The sequence below is a fragment of the Gambusia affinis genome, linkage group LG20, assembly GCF_019740435.1.
Source record: "Gambusia affinis linkage group LG20, SWU_Gaff_1.0, whole genome shotgun sequence".
Taxonomy (NCBI): domain Eukaryota; kingdom Metazoa; phylum Chordata; class Actinopteri; order Cyprinodontiformes; family Poeciliidae; genus Gambusia; species Gambusia affinis.
In genome coordinates, this window is record NC_057887.1 from 5,970,521 (window position 1) to 5,976,520 (window position 6,000).

Genomic DNA, 6,000 nt, shown 5'->3' on the forward strand with positions numbered 1-6,000 from the left:
GCCAAAAGATCTTTATTTCAGTCTTTTAGTTTAGCTTAGTTTGTACAATTAAAATACAGATCAAAGATATTAAGAAAAGTAGGAAGAGTGCAGGAAAAGGCAAAAGCCCAATTGACTTAAATAAAACCTCCTCCTAAATAGTATGGGAAAAAAAGGAATAGGAATAGGAATAGAGCCATATAGGGGGAAACCCCCCATAAAAACACATCTACAAAGTATTAATGGAAATTTAAAATAGCATCTCGAATCTTAAATACTAGTACATCATGTTTTGATCGGGAAATGGTTACAAACTATAGCTTAGGCTTTGGAAGTCTAGGAAAACAGAAATAAATATAGAAATGCATTGGAACCTCCCAGGAGTGGCAGGCCTACCACAGGTCCTGCAAGAGAGCCTCAACGACTCATGCAGGATGCCACACATAAACCCAGAACATCATCTAAATCACTCCAGGCCACAAGTTAAGGTCAGTGTTCATGATTTAACAGTAATAAAAAAGACTGGGCAAACGTGACCTCCAGGAAAAAGAATACATAGATCTGTCTCACAGTTCCCATAAAAAAAAACAACTAAAAAAACTTGTCTCCAAAAGACAAAATTACAACTTTTTTTTTGCAAAAATGTCCTTCCTATTGGATCTAACAAACTCAGACCCCAATCAATCCATTGTCTGTACTCATTTATCCTGAGATAGGCCCTATCCCTAGTGGTTGACAGACACTGGGTGACAGACTGGGGGCAGTTTGCCTCAGTCTGTCACAGGGCAGAGCTAAAACACAACATTTCCCCAAAAAACTGGCATGATGATCTGAGCGACTTGCTGTAATCGACAAAATCAGATTTTTAGCAGAAAATACTGAAGTGAATAACCTCCCACCAGTTGTTGACCTTAAGCTCAACTTCACTTGCATTATGCAGCAGGACGATGATCCAAAGCACACCACTAAGTCCAGAGAGGAATGGCTCAAAGCACACAAAATGAAAGTTTTGGAGCAACATAGTCAAAATCTGTCTTTACATCCATTTTAGACACGGTTGTGTAACCTTAAACAGGCTGCTTATGTTCAAAAACCCTCTTGTCTTAATGTGTCTGAATTAAACAATTCCTATTTCTGACATTTTATTCTAACTTGACTATAAACAATGATTTAGTCATGGCTTGAGAAAGAATAATAAACAGAAAATATTGATTATCCAAATTATTTCCTGGTAAATTTGAACTTTATGATACCAACCCTGTATGTTTACACAGTCAACACCATAATCTGATAAGAGGTCACATCCAGCGTATAATAAACACGAGCGTTGGTAGAATCTGGGTGTTTACAGCCTCAACATTATCTGCATGACATTCTTTTGTGTTATGTGTTCTGGAAAGACTTCCTGGGTTATATCAGTGTGATTCTGGCACATGAAGGGTTCAACCTGGAAGAGGGCAGCCAAGTCTCATTTAGCAGTTTTATGATACAGAACAAAGGATCATCCAGGATAATGAGACTGCCAGAATCTTTTGCTTTGTGTGACAACTTCCAGAATGGATTGGGATAGTGATACAGTGGCAATACAGCATTCCTCTGCACACAAAGGATAGAAGCCCGTGTTATCCACACAGTTGATTCTTTGCAGCCCCTGATACCTCCTTTAGGTCACAAATCATGACAAGGACGGATTGGCATTACATGCCTGAACTACATCCTGCATCAGCTTGAAGGTTTATCTTCTGTTTACAATCTCTGGGATAATATTTTAATAGATTTGGGAAAAGCTTCACATGCCAATAAGAACCTGACCTCACTACACTCAGTTGGCTCTCCATCCCAAGTTCTGAGTATTGGGTCCAGGACGTCAACCCAATGTCCTGCTCATTCTGGGGGGGATCTTAAGAAATTTCTAGATCATTAGAGGCATGCTCTTAGAGAGTTCTAGGTCTTTCCCTGGGTATCCTCTCAGTGAAATCTAGTTGTAAAACTATATATAGTGTGGTATTAGTGCCAAAATGAAGATGACTGAAAATAATCTCTGTCAAACGAACACATGCCAATGCATTTAATGCATGCCACTTAAAGATGCTGTATATTAACCATTTTTTTGGATAAAATAGTCTTTTAAAAAATGTGTGATTTCCAAGTGACCAGTCTAGAAATTGCGAGCACAGCCTATCTACTGCTAACATCAACCTATCCAATGCCAGCCTATCCAACATTACCGCCGCATCCAACACCACGCTGTACTTGATGATGTAAGACTTGGATGCTGCCATGAAAACCCATTCCACAATGATCTCTAAGCACTGCTCTTGAGCCAAGCTAAAGGCCCCATGAAACTTTAGTCCTGTAGCTTTGAGTCTTCAGAAAGCTGCTGACCTCCACACACTGTATGCTCCAGTCTCATGAACAAGGTGGTTTTGGGTTATCCTGAGATGTACATCATAGCTATCGTGCTAGCAGGGCCAAGCATGGATTGTAACCAGGAACTCAAGATGGAAGGCGAAGCTTCTCAGACTGATTTGTGACTCAGTTGTCTCCTCTGTCTCTTTTTCCTCTGACTGATGCCACGATAACTGTCAGGAGGAATTAGCCTTTTGCATTCGCTTCACTCTCTGCCCTCGTCACTCAACCCGTCTGCCTATCTTCCCCACTTCCTGTCACTCCCAGCCCACTCCTCTCGCCTTTTCTAAAAACCAAGAATGCTTGAAAACTGCCTGGTGGAAAGATCACTCTATGTCCTACGAAGGTTTGCTGACATGGCTAGAAGGCAAGTCGCGAAAGGTAAGAAAGAAAATGATAAAACATGAAACGTTTTGGAGGACAGGCCCTGAGGGTGAGATGAGTCACTCCGCCCTCTGAAACCCACTGGACTCCAGGGGGTCCCGTGGACAAACACACACCATCCATTTAGCCTCTCCCACACACACAATGTCCTTGGCCTCTTGCTCCGTTCAACACTCTAACGTTCATCCACGCATGGGTTCACACACTCTTAACATACGAGAGCTGCACTCAACCTGCCAGCTGTACAAAGTGCTATTGTGGAGCTCGGCATGAGTCTTCACTCGCAGCATGACCAAATGTAACCTTTAGAAAACGGAGCATTACATCTTCCCAAGTCCCTTTGAATTGCAACAATGAGCCTCTCAGAGTCTTGCAGTCTTTCTTTTCAGCCACGTTATTCCACGAACATCGTTCCACCGGGTTTGATCCTGGCGGGGAATTCTTGGCTCTTTGTTATGTAACAGACAGACAGAGAGGGGGGAAGGCAGGATCATCCTCTGGTTTTTATGTGTGAATCTTCGGGAGGTGGTCATGTCCTGTCACATGCAGTGCTGCGTGTCCTCACCGGGACGCCTTTATGGTGCAGGGACAGATGTTCCGTCTGTCCTCAGGCTCATTGGAGTCTCACACAGAGACACTAATGTATACACTCTTTTCAGCCTGGATTCTGTCACTGTGGTAAGCTGGGCTCTGACCCACACGTAATGTAACATTTATGCCTTACTATTCATGTGAAAAACCTACTTATGACAGGAGGTGATAGAAAAAACCCCCAAAAGGCTGCAAAGTTGCATAAAGGTGCAAACCCTAAAACCTGTACCCAACTTCAGCTCCCTATCACTTTTATGTTCAAACTGATGAACCTGAAATAAAGATTTTCCTGTCATGTACTTACTTGCCTCCTTTTGCTGACAGTATGAGGTTACACAGGATCAAAACAAGAAATTATTTTTCAAAGTTATCAGCCAGCAGAAGGGAGACGATCTAAAGAACTAGAAGGACTATAACGTTGTTACAAAAAGTGGGCTTTTCTCAAAATTTGATCAAAAAGGCGAGAAAGAAACAGGTGAAGAGGCCGACAACAATACTAAACGTGCAGCAGGAATTTAAGTGTGCTTTTTTTTGCCGTATTTTCTAAAATTCTGGACTATTGATTGAAATGCAGAAGTGTTTATTTCCAAAGAAGACACCCCAGTCTTGGCTAAAGTCTCCCAAAAATCTTAAGAGGGAAAACTCTGATTTCATAGAACCGCGCAGGAATTTTTTTGGCAAAAAATTAATTAATTTTTTAGCAAATTGACCCTTTTATTTAGTCCAGTCAAAGGGCCCTTACACCAGAGTTTCAATCACCAAGCCCCATTCAAACACCAATTATCGTATCTTTGAACATTTTGGGGTTTTGTGGCTTGCCGATGGACGCAGTAGCTACGTTGCCATCCGATTGTCATTTGAATTTTGAGAGAACTTTCAAAATGATTGACAAAAAACCCCCAATTAAACTTGTTTCCATCTCCTGGTTTGGATCAAATCAACCAGGCTGCGCAAAGTGTAATTTTGCCAGATGTTGACATTACATATGGCTTTAATAAACAGGAAGATGATAGTGCAAACTAGCACGGACCGCCTGTCTCAGGAAAATGGGAGGGAGGTTTCGGGAACCTTCTGGAACATTCAGAACTGAAATCTTTATTTAGTTGGCTGACAAGGCAAGATGAAACAACATAATGTGTTCATTTTTATCTCCATGGTCAAGGATGTTTGATTTGCAACCACTGTGTGATTTGTTCCATTGCAGATTGAATAACGTAACCTGCCTTCCTCCCTTATGTCTGGACATTTAGATGTACACTTCCTGTGTACATTTTACTACACAATAGGCGCTTCAGCTTAAATCAGGATTTAAAATAGTCACACAAGCGCTTCGCAGTCTGCAGCATTAATCTGGTGAATTAAACCTCTGATTTGTGTAAAACTCAAGTGACCCCAGTTGGAGACGTCATGCTGATGCAAGACTCAACCTGTGGATTTAACACAATAAGCGGTAATTTGCTCTATTGTTTGTTTACCTGCTTCGCCTCGGCGATGCATCACTGAACTGATTGGGCAACATTATAGCAAAGCAGCTATTGAAGGATACACTTAAGCTTTGGGTTTAAAGTGATTCTGTTTGATTGATTGATTGATTGATGTGCTGAAGCCCATGGTCGTTATGTTGTGAGTAGAAAATGTCAACGGTAGGAATTCATGATGGTATTTACTGAGATTTTGTTATTCTGAAGTAAAACATGGCAAAAATGTTACAGCTTTGTTATAAAATCTACAGAAAGCGAAGAGACTGGATCTCAAAAACTCGTGCATAAACTGAAAAATGCCTGAAGATTTTAACATAGACTTCTCGTTTATGTTGAACAGGCCCAAGAGGTACATTCTCATATCAAGATGCCTGAACTAGCAAGCTTTTATTGTAAGCTGGAGGTTGGAGTCATCTGACAAATTGTCTGCTTCTGTGTTTTTTTTTTTTTTTTGTTTTTTTGTTTTTTAACAGTGTAATTTTACGTGACTTTATCAGAAACAACTCAGGTTCCCACAAATACTTTCTAATATATAGACCTTCTTTGATCATCCTGGAGCTGAGCATTGGCAGATTATTTGTCATTTTGGATCGCTTGATAGATTCAAATGGCATTTTTCTGATTTCTTCCCAGCCTTTCTGGTTTTGGTTTCCACTTTAAAGGGACACTATTATGTAAAATCAACTTTTTTGAGCTTTACATTATGTTATAATGTTATTCCTTCATCAACAACATACCTGGATTGTTGCCTTGATTCCTTCATGCGTGTTTGAGAAATTATTTAATCTCCCGTAGCAACCCTTCAGCTGTGCAAAACGCCTGGGTGGGCCTTACCCCGCCTTTGAGTATGAAGTTTCCAAGCTCCCGCCTCACAGAGCAACTCTCCCCCTTGACTCCTTCACTGAGCTCCTTCAGACTAGCCAGCAGCAACTAGCAAACACCTGTGCACCAGCTGAGCTCATTAAACAAGTAACATCTCAGTGAAATGCTGGTAAAAACATGTTAAGGGGTTAATAGAGGAGAGATGTTGTGATGACTTCCTGGAGGCGGAGTTTCAGAAACAGCAGAAGCTTCTTAGAGACAAAAGTCAAATTTTTTTTAAGTCATCTCTGATATTTATAGATTTTTTTTAAATAATAACAGAAGGTAAAATAGT